Source organism: Battus philenor, unplaced genomic scaffold (genome assembly GCF_028537555.1).
Source record: "Battus philenor isolate CCGP_79_NKW_IND1 unplaced genomic scaffold, ilBatPhil1.0.hap1 SCAF_21, whole genome shotgun sequence".
Lineage (NCBI taxonomy): Eukaryota > Metazoa > Arthropoda > Insecta > Lepidoptera > Papilionidae > Battus > Battus philenor.
Window position 1 is genome coordinate 5,696,254 of NW_027181684.1, and position 16,819 is coordinate 5,713,072.

Consider the following 16,819-nt stretch of genomic DNA (forward strand, 5'->3'; position numbering starts at 1 on the left):
CAGTAGCTATATATTAGTCCCTTTCTTAGTTAGGATGGACTTCCGCAAAGTAACGCCTGAATCTATTAGATGCTTCCTGCTAGAACTATCTATTGACAAACATCAAGAACTTAGTTACGCTTCTAATAATTTCTTATTTTTTGTTGCTTCCTCGTGACTGAGGATATGGCAAAACGTGTCAGTCTCCGCTATCATTATGCTCCAACCTTTTCTATTTTGAGAACATGAAGGGTGATGTTGCTGTCTTTCGAAACTGAGTCAGTCCAGCAAGTAGTGGACCGTCCCCTAGCCATTTTAATCTCTGCATTGCCGATAACTGATAGCCGCTCCCTAATGATTAAAACGGGATCAAATTGTCATCACCAACATGATATCAGCGGATAGGAGTCCACTGTAAGGCATGAGTCTACCCAAAAGATCGTCACCGGATTACATTATATTTTACAATTTTTGTGAACTTATTATATTTACTTACAGCAAAGTACTATGAATGCTTATTTATCCGATTCGCTGACAATTAATATAATTATACAAATAAAGGTTTTATTTCACTGAACACGCAAAGTTTTGTTTTAGCTTTTGAGGAAATTGGTGACTATTTTTAATCAGAGATTTCTACTCTGGGTGCTATTGTGTCGCGAGCTCCGTGTAAAACAATAGCAAACAGAAATGTAAAAACGCAAACCATAATGGTTGAGATGCTGATAGCTTCAAAATACTTCGAACTACCAATTATGGATATTGTAATGATTTCCAATGTACACAACATTCACTAAACCATATAAATAAAAACAAAAAAATTAATTTGAAACAATTATTAGTGAAAAATATATGTAAAAATATATGAGAGTAAGTTCTCTTTTAATAACACATGTTATTTGTTAAACACAGATATTAATAAAAAATCAATTTATATTCTACAATGATATCTATTTCATATGACATAATTTAAACAAGTTTATAATATCTATCAAATTATGTTTGATTATATAAGGTATCTCTATCCTGGTGTAACACGAATCCGCACTGGGCCTTCTGGAGGTTTACGGCTCGTAACCTTCCTCTAATACAAAGCATGGGTATTTATTATCCTTATAACATTGGAAGTGTGAGGAGGATAATAAATGTATAGTGATATTTATATCCTTCACACTTCTGATGAAAATTTTATAACCTCTTATAACTTTAAAATTATGAGTATAACATAAACTGTATAACGTCGTTATCTGTTTTTAAAATCTCGTAATTGTTACAAATTGATTACTATAGACAGAGATGTATCTACATTGATAGACAGAGGGTGGACAAGGATTTGTAAATTTTGTTAATCAGTATAAATAACGACGCACCGACGGCATAAGGGAAAAAAGCTTTCGCTTGAACGGCCAGAGCATTCAGATCTCTAAAGGCGTTTTTACGCTGTTCGTCAAATAAATCATATTCACCAAAATCGTAGTAAAAGTTTCAACAATTTAGTAGTAATATACATCATCCCTTTAAAGTACACACGTATTTCCAATCGCCCTGTACATGATCCCACTAAAATATATTATGTATCACACATTAGCTATCCTGTAGATCAAAAAGTTATCATTAAATTTGATATTTCATTATACTATTTTTAAAATACTCCATTAAAACATGTTTTATTTTAATAATACTTGATCAAGTCTTAAAAACATGTTGTATACCAAAGCGTACATTAAGAATAATCAATGATGAAGACTAACTATTTAAGTTAAAATATCAAGGTCAATATTATTATTACAAATGGTCGTTTAAGTTAAAAGGCTATGTTTTCATTCAACCAAAATCTGAAATTGTATTGCTTTGTGACAGAAAAAATATTGATTCTGTAAATCTTTGTAAGTTCATTATGAAAAAGATGTATTCTATTACATATGAACAATAATAGTATCTATTTAGGTAAAAAAATATTGAGTTGAAATTAAGAAACACTATTCAGTTCAATTAAACAAAACAACGATAAATATTGTTTCTACAAGCCTTGATTTACCAGTAATTTCAGGGGAACCTGTCTTAGCAATGATTGACTTCTTTAATATGAGTTGTCCATCCTTCATAATTTATTTCATTTTTTATGACGATTTAATGTCAAATTTAAATTATATGATGCACTAACTAAACTTTAAAACTATATAATAAATTTCAAGCGCAGCGTATGATGTTCAACCCCAAGATGGTCAGGTGATCTTTTTAAGGTTGCAGGGGTTAAATTTCTCTGGGAGAAAAATATGTCCAGCAGTAGACGTGCGACTATAGAAATGGTGATAAAAATAAAAAAAACTTAAACAAGTTGGTTAAAACTATACATATGTATATATTCTATTAGAAGAGAACATATAATTGAATTACTATCTAGACAGTTTTACAGTTTCCATTTGGGCTGCAAGTATTAATTATTTTTGGCTGTGTGCCATTATTTAAGTTACAAAACTTTGTGCAAAAGCACGGAGAGATAACTTTTAACACCAAATTAAAGCCATTTAATTTGGTGTTAAAACTGCATCCCTAAGACTGCCTCAGAAAAGTTTACATAACAACTGTTTAAAAGCTTTTAAAAACTGCAACAACTTAGACGGATCTGTTAACTTTTATTAGTTGTGCGGGAGCAAATATTAACGAGCTTTGTTAAATTTTGCACATTATTAAAATCATTTAAATGTCATATTTTCAAATAGTAATTCCGTTCTTTACTTTAACGCCTCCTATTTTGCAAACGTCTAGATCGTCATGTCACGATTAGAAAACTCAGTTCATCTCATGTAGTTCAAAAAGGCCTGCCTTGGTCTATTCGTAACAAACAATTTAAAAAAAAACTTCAATCAACGTAAGTTGATGACGTTGATTGAAGTTGTTTTTCGTCCTAAATATTGGACGAAAAGTAAATATTACTAAACAAGTTAACAAATCAATTTGGTTCCTCTATTTTCAAATACAGAATATCCTATTGTACCTTCGTATATGTTAATGATTTTAGGAATTTATTTTTTATTGAAACTATCCGTTAGACGTGTCAAGCTCATATTTTTTTTTCAAATATAAGAACTATTTATGTAAATAGCTTATGGATATTAAATATTACTAGAACCAAATAAAGATCGAAAGGGCAATCGCCATACCTTTTAACAAATTATATGTTTTTAGTAACAGTAAACCTTCTTAAATTCAGACACCAGGTGTTCGTCAAAATATCTATAACTCAGAGATGAAAAAAAATCTAATCTAAATCTAAAACTTTGTATTTGTCGGCAAATTAATACGTAGTACAAAAAATTAGCTTTATTTTGAAAAGCCTGATAATCAGCTAGGAAACAATTGCTGTGGATCGTGATCACCTGGACACGGGGTGATCTTCGTGTTCAATATGCTGCGCATCGCAGACCGTAGCATGCAGATCAGTGTCAAATAATGTATTTGTTCCAACCATGGAACTATGACCTCTTGGATATTAGTCCTTGACTTTTCCAGTCAAGACAAGTCAAAAGATCTTTCTGGTTATATATATGTATATATATATATAGCCAACATATATATGTATATATATGTTATATATGTATATATATGTTATATATGTATATATATGTTATATATGTATATATATATATGTTGTCTAAGGCTTGGTTTTGATTTTGAGATCACGTAAAATGGACTTGACGGTGCGGAATGCAGCCCACAAATCAGTAGTACCACTTCTCAAAAGCATCTACTACGGTTTGCGTTTTTACCCTGAAGCTGAATATGGAGAAAACTAAATAATTATCCCGTGATATTTTTTTATCTGAAATTGTACTTCTAAATTTAGAAATTGGTGTCATTAACCAGCATTATGTAAATGAAGCTACGTGGATTAAAATTTAAAATAATTTCATTACGAACTCCTTTTAGTGTCACACGATCATAAATACGCATTTTAAGTATATTTAGTTTTACTTTTATTCCAATATATCATTAACATTCAAATTTATTTTAAGATAATTCAAGCTTAAAAATCTTTTATGTCAATAAAACTGCTCATTAAATGATTTGTATATAAATTGTGTACTCATGTCGACTTTTTTCTCAAGTAGTTGTTAATGTGTATAGAAATACTTCTACTAACTGTTGGCATACAATTATTAGTCGTTATTTACTAAATTATAACTTACTACAATTAAAAAATATTATCTTAACGTTATCTTAAATTTTATAATAGTGATTTAAATATTAGTAATAAATATGGAAATAAAATATAAACATGTCAGGATTATGAACATATATATATAGGTAGACAGGGAATTTACTATTTAGCAACTTTTACAAACATTTAATGGTTAAACGTCTCTTTTCGTGTTTGAAAATTTCTTCACATATTTGCTATAATGGGACATCAAAGGATTGCATCTAACTTGCAACCAACTAAACACAAAAATCATTAGACATTGTGGTTTAAAATGATCCGGAAGCACTTTCTCACAACGTGTCGACCATGAAAAAGACATTGACCGGCGATAAAGACAATCGCAAATGTTACTTCTATTAACTCTAATTAGAACCTAGAGATCCCAGCTTGATTTTATTCAGTAGCTAAAGTAACTATTTTATTTAGCGGTATGAATTTTTACCTCGTGGAACTATAAATCTTTATCCGTCTGCTTATCTACATAATAACTTTTTTTTTTTTGGTAAATTATACTTTAACCATATTCAATAAAATAGGTTCTTTAAAAAATAACAATTTTACTAACCTAACACAGAAAAATAAATATGTGTGAAAGTAATTTCCCTATAAGCTACGGCCCAAGAGTTCGTATTTTATAAAAATCCTGGAAGAAACTTTTTCTTAGCGCACGCTCACAACGTAAGAAGGAGCAATGACAGACTATCAAGTTTGACTCATGGTGGCTTACAAAGTCTGAGTAGGGTTTGAAACTCCCAATACCATCTGGTTACTGAAAAAATATCTTCTAATGGTAACTAAAGATTAATAGCATATGTAAATTTCAGCTACTCTAACGTAGCGCATGCTAGACACCCTTAATTTTAACGAATTGTAATACGTACGCGGTCTCTTGCGTAAATAAAAAAACTAGATTAATCAAATGTAGTCTAAAAATTAAAAAAAATGTTTAAAGGCGTTGAGTTGTGGAGAAAAAAAAAGCGGGTTACCAACTTTAAAAATATTTTTATACAATGTGTGTGACATTCTATTATACAACAAAACAATTTATTAAGTTGGTGAATTTCGTGTGATGTGAATTTTGAACATAGTAGTATAAAAAGGCGAGTGAAGGCTTATTTAATCTTGTTTAATCTTGTGCTTGTTTGCTTGCTTTAATCTCTCTTTAAGTCCTTCAGTGGCCCAATAATTTTAAAAATTATTGAAATTAATTTAAATAAAATTGTTAAAATTACAGTGATTTTATTAAGCAATAATTAGTTAAGAGAGAAAAATGTTAATAAACCTTAAAAAATATGAAATATTTTTACTACTACTTTTAAATTTAACATAGCCAATATTAAATAATTAAATTTTACCACTAGATATCACTAGTTTGATCCAAAGGTAGCAGTAGTACCAGCATACAAAAAAAAAATTCATAACACCAGCACACTGGGTAAAAAGTAAAACCTAATACTGACCAGATACTCTAACATCCACAACGTAAAAGGTTCTGTGTGAAAATTAAAACAGAAATGTGTCAACAAACTTTTCTCGACACAATTCTGCCGTAACAATTGTCGCAGTTTATATGCATCAAAACGATGTTAACATACCTCATAATAATGAGTGATTTGAGACATAAGTGAAGATTTTATTTTAAAAATTAACTTCATTTTAAATCTAAACATAATAACATTATATAGGTAAATAGTTCCCAATGGTACTTATAAAGAAACGACTAGCCTGTTAAACATAGAATCCTGAGACCACAGAGATTCTTTTTATTTCTCACCTCTACCGTTACGCGGTAGAGACTGTATGATATAGGATTAACAATTTTTTGATTGATTTTTCCTTACATTATTCTATTTCTTATTTTTTTCCTAATCTGAACCGTTCTTGGCTCTACGCTAATTCGTTTACATTACTATCTTAGTCTATTCTAGTCTACTCTTATTATTAAGTGTTTACATCAACCTCTCTTACATCAATCTTCATTTTTACATCGTTCTTCTCTTTACCTGCTTTCCACCTTACGGCTTTTATATATACTTTACCTTGTACCACTAAATCTGTCTTTATACAATACTATTCATTTATTTTATTAATATTTTATTTCTATTATGTGTGCGTGCCATCTATAGCCAAAATACGTATTATTTGGAAAACTGTATACAAAATTGACCAATTTACGTTGTCAAAATTTGCCACGAAATTACGGGATCAACAGCTGAATAAAATGTCAATTTATATAAAACAGCAAATTGCTAAAGTACTGTATATAAAATGTAAAATAATTATTACTTCAAGTCAAGTCAAGTGTAAATAAATATCTCCTAGGCAAGCATATATTATCGTATGCCCCGTCATCACTTAACATTAGTCGAGACATGTGTCAAATATTTTGCTTACAGGCAATAAGAAAAAATCGACGTATCTGAAACAAGGATATTTTAATGTTTTGTAAGCAGTATACAGAATAACTTGGTAAAAATATACACATAAAGAATAATAAATAGACAACAAAATGAGTTATAAAAGACGTTCGTTAATTTTTCAGAGAGGAAATGTGATTTTAAATCTTGGAAAGCAGACGGATTCTAAACAATAATGCATCTAAATCTAAAAATTAATGTCGAGATATTAAAGATAGATTAAAACAAAACACTCCATGTCTGATTTTTTTTTCAAAAACTTACGGCTGAAGAAAAATGTCTCACACTTATAACCTCGGATTATTCTCCAGTGGGTTGTTAGAAAAACAGTTTATTCGAAAAATTTACTTGGAGCATAAAAGTTTTAAATTTGATAAATGCAAAACAACAAATTAAAAAGAAGTTCGGTTTCAAGAATCATTATTTAATCAATGCGTTAATTACATAACAATTATAGAAACGTTGTAAACATAGGCGCTGGTAAGTTAAAATAAATACACACGCATTTATTTTAACTTATTTTGTTAGATCCTTTGATGTTTCATTTATATGGAGTTAAATCAAATTAAGAAAAAACTGTAACATATGTTCTGTTAAAAAATTTAAATAATGTCTCTAGTTATATTACGTCGTTTGCTCCAAACACCATTAAACTAAAAAAAATATTTCTGATTTTATTGTTTATTATCCCTCACCTAATTCTACTTCGATCGCAACATGCAATAAGCTCATCGACAAAGACATTTTCACTTAAAAACAACGAAACAAATGGCTGTTAAACTGAACGACAAACTTAATAGTTGACGTACACGCCTACAGTTTCTAAAATACCAAAGGTTACTTCTAGTATGGCCGCCCACGCTTATGTTTTCATCTGACATTAAAGTTAGAACCATAGAATGATATATCGTTATGACGTTTAAAATAGTACAGTAGATATAAAAAGTGAGAAATATAATCATAATAGCAATATACAAAGCCTACATCTTCTACTTTATATATAAACATAAAACCGAAATAATAATATTGATCAAATAATCCTTTCACTTTTAGCTGCAACTAATGTTTCACGATCTTCTCTGCCTCTATTTTTTATTAAGTATATCTTTTTACGACTAAACCAATTACTTTGCACGGGAAAATAATTTGTTTAACATATGTATTTAGCAACAGCTCAGGTCTGTTATTTTCCTGTAATTGCAAAAATGAAAACTTACTAATAATATGTTATGCTGCCTAATTAGGATGCATTGTATATTATTAATAAGTCCTAGCATAGAATTATCGATCACAAACTTGCCTACAAACACTATATTAATAAATGTGAGAAGATGCACTTGGATGGACGCATTACGCGACGCAGCAAATGAGTCCGTAAAATCTACACGCCTTTTAATTTATTTACCTATAAAGAAATTTTAATTTGTTTATTTATATCAAATCTCTTCACTTCTTCTTGGTAAAAGTGCATGGATTATTTCAAAATGTAACTAAGTAATGCATTTTTAAAATTGCAAAAATAGTAGTCATTAAATAAGTGAGCAATCTGGCCATTTTATCGCCGTCGTTCAATGATTCGAATTAAATTTTTAATATGCGTTCATCTCTTCTTTTTACAAACGCGGTTGTGAACAACAATGCACATTTTTGCACCGAAAACTAAAGCTCATATTGAAATTATCGATTATAGATTATTTTCCACACGGACATCCTAATCTGAGTTTTTGATTAAACTGTATTGACGTAAATGCTTCGTTCATCGATTCATTGTATATTTTTGTCGTTTTTATCATTTTTTAGAACTGGTAGTAGAAATGATAATAATCGTCTGAAAAACGAATTTCGTTTTTAAAAATTTATACCGAAAATTTTATTATAAAAGTCAACTAAATAAAAATAGTTATTTTTGTTACACCTTAATTTTTAAAAAAATATAACGTCTATCGTATCTGTAATTATTTTTTAATAATTTTGGAGTTTAAATTTATTCTTAAAATTCAAACTTGCTCAAAGGATAAAGAATCAAAAGTAGCTCATCACTTGCCTCTGACACTCGTAGTTGAACCGATAAATCCGTTTATTCTCTACCTAACAACAAATTGTGAACAAACAGAACAAGAAATATTACAAGTCAGTGTACTTAAGATATTGGAAACAGACTTGTCTGGAAAAAAGAACAAAAAAAGTCTTGCAAATCTCGCCAATCCACGAGTATGTCAACATTCTAGAACAGTCTAATATTACTTCTAGCCGTAACTATGAAAATATGTATAGATAAATATACAATACATCGGTTTATTTAAAAATGTAATATTTCTCTCATTATGTTTTAATTATTGCCTACTCGTATGCTTCTTGATTAACATGTAAAGCACAGCTGCGTATAAAATACCAAATAATTACAGTTTAAAATAAGAACACAGAATAAATATCATGGAACTGCCGTTGCCATCTAGTCCCGGGTATTTGCCTGGGTCACCAGTGCGTGAAAAAAATTAAATACAACGTAACATTACACTTTACTGTATTTATAAGCGTTAAAACCGCAACTGTAGTAGAGCAACTAACACGTAATATTGCACATATTTTATAAGTATATGAATAATTAATGCTAAAGATGTGCATGTATAATAAATTCGTGTATTTATAAAATTTGTTCGATTACCCCTACTGTTCTATATCTATATTACAATAGCCTGAGATGCCTTTTGTAGGTGAAATTTCATAAAATTCATACAAGTCAAATATATTCTAGCCAACCTTTTATCTATTAGAGCATATATAGTTAGTTAAAATTATTATTGATAGAAACCTGCCGAAGTTGCTTTCGACACTCTCTCCTAGCGATAACACTTTCAGAAGAAGTAGTATTAGTCTAGCAATAGCAACGGACCAAACCAAGATATGCCTTTTCTAAATGGGGCCTAAACTCCTCTCGGGAGCTCTTGCGCCAGGTCACTCCATGGTGTCTCTGCGCGGATAAAATTGTATGTACCGGCCTGAGCCAAAGCTCCTAAGGGGCCTAGATCTTTGCTATCTAAACAAGGTTTTGACTTGACATGTTAACCCCGCGGAACCTGTAAATCCTAACAAAGTAATAGTGAAAAAAGTCAATGTCATAACTAATGAAATAATTTATCTGTAAGGTTTATTTTTCTAGAGACATATCTATCGATGTCGTCATGTTCACCATTTTCCACATTTCCCAAGTTCATGGGGCCACATTGAAGGGTTTTATCACAAAGTTTTAGCTGTAAAGCAGTACTATGCAATCAGATCAATTGTAACATCAAAGCTCCTCGGCTTTTCTTTTATATGATAGTAAAAAACAAGGAACTTCGTTTTAATGTAAATAATTATTTATAGTAACTAGTAACAGTTATTAACATTTTCTGTACTATTTAGCTACACCGGCAAAACTAAATGTAAGAGGCAATTACGATGAACATCGAATGCCTTCGAAAGCGCATTTTGCCTACTGAAAAAGGCTCGACGATACTCACTAATTACGAGGATTGCTTTCAAAGTAGGCCAAGTGTTGTATGATTGATGTTAACGTTTTACTTTTTGAAATATCTTTATTGTAAATTATAAATAAAAATGCATTAAACATTGAGCCAAATTTCTCTAAAATTATCAGTATATGAAATCAGATAAGATGACAGTAAGCCTATAATTATATATTTTCTGCATTATGATAAATAATTTGTATAATAATGATTTAAAATCTTATTAATAAAATTAAAACTTGGTTGCTACAAAAATACAAATTATATACCAAAATGCTATAAAAACGATAGCAATTTATTTTTACGAGAAAATATTTCTTTCTCTATGAACTTCTTAATTTTTTAAAAACAGTAAATTATGAAAAGAGATAAAAATTATTGATTATAATCTTTCTTACAGAATGTTACATTTTCATTTACAAGAAGAATGTTGAATAGCGACAGTGCACCACAGCTATATGCAAACTCATCAAAAGACATTTTAAGTACTCTGAAACGATCTATCTTTAACCACGGCTAGAACATCTCGTTACCTCCAAGTATTTATACTTAGGTTATGCCGTCTCTTTTCCATAATCTCTCATCAAGTTGTTAATTATGATATACATTGTTTTAACATTTATTTATTTTATTATATTGGTATTCAAATTTATGTATTCATTTTAATATCTATATTGGATCATTTAAAATGCCTACTTATGTCTGTCAAAAGAAAAATACCAAAGGACCTCAATTGGATACAAATTAGAATCACATTTACCTTCACTATAATTGCATCCTTTTAGTTAAAACTACAATGGTTAAAAGTCATATAATAAAGATTACGCTGTGAGACATGTATCAAAAATGATGTTGTGTAGGTTAGATATTAAGCGAAACACACTGGGGAACGTTTTTATTAAAAGCTCTCACCGAAAGTAATGAATAATATTGAACATATAGATTATTGAATTAATAAAGCACATATTTTTAATACTTTCACTTAATAATCATGAAATCTCAAAAAATTAAGATTTCACGTTTCGCTTGTGAATTTAGTTGTTACACAAATCACTGACAAGATCAATGGTTCGCGTGCTAGACAGCTTTTTTCAAAAGTTAATAATACAGTTGAAGATCAATTAGTGACTTTGAATTCATCCGATACCAATTACATGGTTTTCGGGTTCTTTTTGACGGATGATAACTTCCGATAGAGTACTTAACAGACGGTTGACGGTTAAAGAAAAGAAATAGTCGTCGTAATTTAACCACGTCCAATATGTAACATTTCTTGCATACAATATTTATTACCCTAGTATGTGCAGCCCATACTTTTTAATTGGTCTTATATGTAGGTCGATACCTTTGTGAAAGCAATTAAATGAATATCTACTTATATCTAGCCAGCACTAGATATATATAGTAACCTAAAATCTTTTATTTATATTTACTGATATTTAAATTGTCCAATCGACCAAATAATCGTGGACAAGATTGGTTACAGGTGTAAAAGGTTTAAAGGAGTGAATGCTGAACTCATTTACTTTTACCTATATGAAGCACCCTATCGAAAAATTGTTTTATAAATGTTAAATAACTCAATAATAATATAGTAAGAAAAGCCGTTTTCAATATTCCTTTTACAAAATATTAAAATTAAATAATTTTTGACTATCTGTCCTTGCAAACTTAATTGCTAGAAATAATAAGCCTATCGCGTTCCACTACAATGAAATACGTTACATATTTCAAAGTTTACTTTACACCGGATGATTGCAAAGATGTAAAAACTTTTTCAAAGCTTTTTGCTCACAAATGAGCTACACAGTTATCCCTTTAATGTTTTTACACCTATAATCAATCGACTTACATGTTTATACAGTATTAGATAATTCACTTAAAGGATAATACAACAACACAATAAAACCAGTCTCAAGTGGTTTTTCACGTGGTCCGTGGAGCACCACTATTGTCTATGAGGGAACGTTCTTCTTTATACTTCACAATCTTTTGTCTCTGAAAAAGTGTCTGTCACTAGATTAGACTGTACTTTCCTGTTTCTTTATTTAACTATAATAAAATACTTTAACAAAACGCATAAACTCAATTATAAACGAAATGTATTTATTGACATCCATTAATATTACAATCTTAAAGCATTAACCAAGCAGTAGTGCTATATATACTATATATTATGTGCATAATGTACTGCTTGGTCACAAAAGTCAAAATATAATTATTTATTTATCATTATTATTATAAGCCTAATAGGTTAAAGGCTCGGGCCCCTTTTTTCCTTTTCCAACAATTTAGTTACAAAAGTTTTGTTAAAAAAAAAATTACTGTTTTGAAACTGCCGAATTTGATAAAGAGTCTTTTTACCCTCACTTCTAAATTAAAATATTGTGGAGTTAATGATTTTTTTTAATTAAGAAATTCCAAAAATATTTCAGCTAAATAGTTCGGTCCTACGGCTGAAACGATTATGACGATTTAATCTGTGAATCCTGTATTTCAAAATACTTTCAATTCATAGAAAAGTAATTATGTTTGTAAACACCTGAAGTTAATTAATGATTTTGTTTCATAATATTTTTTACCATTTACGTTTGATTATTTTTAATAACCCAATTTTCATAACCTTCTGAGTGGTATCGATGAAAGTCTTCAAGCACATCTCGTCGGCCTCAAGTACTCAACTATTTTCGTATTCTGATTATATCAGCTTTTGAGATTAAAAGCGTATATCACGAGTTTATACAAAATTAATATCAGCGCGGACGTCAAATAAATAATATCATATCATCTTCACTTTATTCTTACATGAAATTTTTTGACATGCAGTCAAAACACATTAAAAAGAGACATATGAATGATATTAAATCTTTTTATTCTAAACTAACGTGGCATACTTTTCAAGCATGGTGGAATTAAAAATTTGCTAGTATGTGAAAACTATGGTACTATAGTTTTATTATTTAGTGAGGTCAAATTGTCAATCGCGTAGTCTAAATTACAAAATTCGTAAATTTGTTTCACAGATAACATTGTAAGATTTTTAGATAAGTTAAGCCAATTGAAAAATGCGTGTAAGTGTCATGAATTAATAATAATAAAACAATCAATAAGAAATATTACCGCTGTAAATTATCGTTTTCGACATTAACATTTGCTAGACATAATAAAACTTAAAAACCGCCTTTAAAGTCAAAATGGATAGTAACGTCTACACGTAGCCATGTGTAGCTACGACGGCTACGACAAATCATTGTTTCGTAGGCTTCTACGAGTGATACGTAGAACAAGTAAATTTGTATATACTCATAAATATGTTAAACAAAAATTAATGTAATTCATAAAAAAACATCTAACAATTTTAGTACTAATAATTCCTATTTATTTTATCGTAGTTAAAACACAATTAAGGTAAAAGTAGATTACACCTTAATTGTACACTTTTGGAGTGTGTATTATTAATATGCTTTAAAGTCAAAGAATCTGAATTAAGTTAAAATATTATCGAGTAAATTGTAATGAGAAATAGTGGAGGGAAAATAATTCTAATTAATTAGACGGAGAATTTTAATATCACTTAGAAAATGTTGGTCCGCGAAAAAATGGGAACATCAGCACGCTTCATATTGATAACCCGTCATATCATGCCACTTAAGCTTCCTTAATAGTGAGGACGTGACTCGGCCGAGCGTGCTCGAGGGCTTCGGTTAGCGTGGAACTCACATGACTCAAATATTTAGCGCATGTACAACACAATGACGCTACGTAGAACAACTAGGATGTTACTAAAATTATACATAGCAATAGATGTATTTAGATTTTAAAAAAAAATTAAAAATGATTTCTGGTTTTTGTGATATTTAGTGTCTCATACGCCAAAATAATTTATTTTTTAAATTGTGTTCAAAATAGACGATCTTCATTTCTGATATCTGATTATTTACCATACGACACGCATGTTATTATACATTTATTTCCGGTCATGGACCTTCGTTTGCTCTGCAGAATTTGAAAAAAAATGTAGAATAACGTTTTATCATTATCTTATTATTTAATTGTTTGTGTAAATTTATAAAATCCATTCTGGGTCATTTTTAATATACCAAAATAGATATTATGGCCTAGTTTTATACTTATAAGATTTCGTGTTTAAAAATATTTTTTCAGCCAGCGTCCTGTCAACCCCGCTTACGCTAGAGATTTCGTTCCTTGGCGTAAGATATAGTTCTACCAAATTTTAATTCTCTTATAGGGGTCAGAAATATCGTGATAACACACAGGCCTATAGAATAGATGCAGAAACATAATGTAAATCTAAGTTACCAAGACTACGCAATTTTAATGTGATTCGAATGTTACAATTTTTTTAAATGAAAACATCATATTTCATTGCAAAAAAGTATTTATCCAGCTTAAACAGACTGACTCAACGATAACATTGTTATAATAAAAGCTTCATAACTTTAAGTGTATTATAAAGTAAATTTAAGGTCTATGGAACAATTTATTTTAAGTAAGCAAGCGAATTCACTGACCTATTTGGCTTTGAAATGAAACGTACGAGAAACACAAAGAATGGTAGAAAAAGCACTGAATACGAAATGCTGAGTCAACGCCTCGTCTGTTATACGACTAACGTACCGCATTGTGAAGTATGTTTTGCTGGAAGTGTTATCTCTTATGAGTTTATATAGCAAATGATATTGTGCAACACAAAATTGATTGCTTTTAAGTTACGTAACATATTCACAAGTTATGCACAGCATTAAGCTAAGGTACTAGTAACAGAATGAGCAAAAATAAATTAGTGATAGTGCGACATACATGCATGTATGTTCAGATTCAGAAAACTTTCAATCATATGCTATGGAGTATGGAGATAGAGAGTGTATAACAAAGATCTCAAAGTCACTTTCGAAGATGAATTTTCTAGTACCATACAGGACATGTATGTAGATATTTATGAGACTTTTTTTACATATATTTTAATTTCGTATATTTATACTTATGCTCTAAGTTTTAATTACACTTGTTTTGTATTTTAATAAATTGTCCATCAAGCTGTATAAAAGAAATTTAATGATTTTCTGAATTTATTTAATTTATCATTATAGTATTTCGTCTATCCTAGTATAGGTGTGACAATGATATACATCTTTTAAAAACTTGTGTCACTGCCGACTACTTATTAACAAATTATTTTATTGAAAATATTAATATTAATGTTCCCAAACTAATTTTTTTCTCAAATATATAAATTAAGTAGCTAGCATAACACACGTGTTTATTTTTCTTAAATTACTTAAATTTTTTTGTACACAATTAAACAACGCATACATGAGTTAATTTTTACAACACAGTTTTAAACTAATGCAGATATTAGCAAAAATTTATATTGTTTATTCTTGTATTTTACTGAACCATATTGAATTAATTACAATAATTTTATTATATTTACGAATAATTAAAATTTAATTTGTGAAATAAATTAAAATTCATTAAAAATACTCCCATTTTTCGTCTCATGTTTAGATATTTAGTATAAAAAGTAAGCGGTAATATTATTCCATGTATTTGGTAAATGAATAGGAAATTTCTAGTTATGAAGTAAACTAGATATTTATCTTCGCAGTTCACGGATCGACGAAGGAAATAAGACATCAGGAGACAATAGCGAAGATCTGTTAGCCGCGACGTTTTGGATGTAACAACCTCTTTAGTAGTCTTCTGTCTTTTTCACATCCATAAACAAAATTACACTGTTTGGAATTGAACACAGTATCTGAGGATATTTTAAAGTTATGTAAATTAGAAATGAAATCAGTTAAAATTGTTAGCAATTAAAATATCTAAAAACGGAGCACAATTAAACCGATGGAGCAAGAAATTAATGTAATATTATGAACAAAATGTAAAATTAGATATATAAAAACGAAAAACGAACATTTCGTCTTATTTGTCTTTAATTAATAATGAAGTCATCTCAGACCTTGAATCGAGTTCAAACAATGATGCAACCTTTGTTGGTAAAAAGCACAAACTTTGTAACGTCGCCTATTGACTATTTTGTAAAAGATATTAAAATTATATTTGAATAGAAACGCTTATAAAAGAAAACTAAACTTCATTTATTCAAAAAGGTTGAAGCAAAACTTATCATTGGTGAACGAGGCATATCCTCAAGTCATTGTAACTCGTCATGGGCTCGAAGGTAATAAAGAAAGATATAGTTAGATCGTACGAGATCCTCATTTTTGTCTTGCTATTAATGGAAGCCTTTCTTTCACTTAATAACATTCTAAGCCTTACCTCATAGTATGCCCCTTCTTTTATATTACTGTTAAATAGAAATGGCAAAAGGTCCGACCCTACCACAACTCCCAGCAGAAACAAAAACCATACCATTCAGAAGTTCAAATTAATTTTCCGTTCTGCATTTAACAATGACTTGTGGTGATATTAGGTGAAGGTTACTTTATGAATTCACCGGAGTTTTTCCATCTTGTTTCAAAGAGCATATTACGCATTATAAGCGCGAATTATAAAATGTAGGATTAACTAATCTTGATTATTTTTTTAGTAACTAAATTTTCCTAATACAAAATGAATACCATTTTATTATAAATCATTTTTTAAGCAACCAAATATTGTGAACATTATTTTTGCGGAAATTTGGTAATAAATAATTAAATTTTAATATTTAATTACAGTGT